The following is an 827-nucleotide window of genomic DNA, read 5'->3' as shown; positions in this document are numbered from 1 at the left end:
GGGCATCAATTTTTCTAGTCAACCCCTCAATCTCGGCCATGAGCATGGGTGTTTCACTAACCTCGTAGAGACCCCCTCTTTTGGCTTCATGGGATCTCCTATCAACATTAAATGACGAACCCCATTGCTGAGATTGATCACTCAACGTTTCAAAGAAGTCCCACGCCTCACTAGCACTCTTGCCCATCAAACTCCCACCACTCGTTGCATCTACAATGGATCTAACCTGGGGTATAAGTCCTTGATAAAAGTATTGCACTAAATGCCATTTCTCAAACCCATGATGTGGACACCTACGGATCAAATCCTTCCATTTCTCCCGAGCCTCATAAAAGTTTTCACCCTCTTGCTGCATAAAGTTGGAGATTTCTCTTCTGAGGGTTGTAGTTCTCTGAATGGGAAAGTACTTAGACAAAAAATTCATGACTAATGTGTCCCATGAAGTAATGCTGCCCACCTCTAAGGAATTAAGCCAAGACTTGGCCTTATCCTTAAGTGAAAATGGAAAAAGTCTTAACCGGATAGAGTCATCTGAGAAATTCTGGAATTTGAAAGTTGCACAAATATCTAAGAATTCCTTGATGTGGTAATATGGGTCCTCCTTCTCCAACCCATAGAATGTAGGGAGGAGTTGGATCACACCCGGTTTGAACTCATAACTGGTGGCAGTAGTGAGTGGCAATATAATGCAAGAAGGTGATGTGAAGTGGGATGGGATAGAATAATCCCTCAGGGCTCTACGGTCACCTGCTGCAGGTAACTATAATGGTTCGCCCTGATTGGCCATGGTAGCTCCTAACTTGACTTTGGGTGTTTTCCTACAAATA

The 827-nt window shown here is 43.7% G+C and overlaps 1 non-coding gene across 1 annotated transcript; it reads left to right on the top strand.

Moving 5' to 3' along the window:
• The first annotated feature begins 275 nt into the window (after positions 1-275).
• Positions 276-382, top strand: LOC137939583 (small nucleolar RNA R71). The gene has a single exon (XR_011109965.1). It is a non-coding gene; the product is annotated as a small nucleolar RNA R71 (small nucleolar RNA).
• Positions 383-827: the final 445 nt, after the last annotated feature.

The sequence above is a fragment of the Aristolochia californica genome, unplaced genomic scaffold, assembly GCF_029961685.1.
Source record: "Aristolochia californica isolate CCGP_79_NKW_82.1479 unplaced genomic scaffold, dmAriCali1.0.hap1 SCAF_8, whole genome shotgun sequence".
Classification (NCBI taxonomy): domain Eukaryota; kingdom Viridiplantae; phylum Streptophyta; class Magnoliopsida; order Piperales; family Aristolochiaceae; genus Aristolochia; species Aristolochia californica.
Note: the sequence above shows the minus strand (reverse complement) of the source record. Positions and strands in the feature narration are given on the sequence as shown.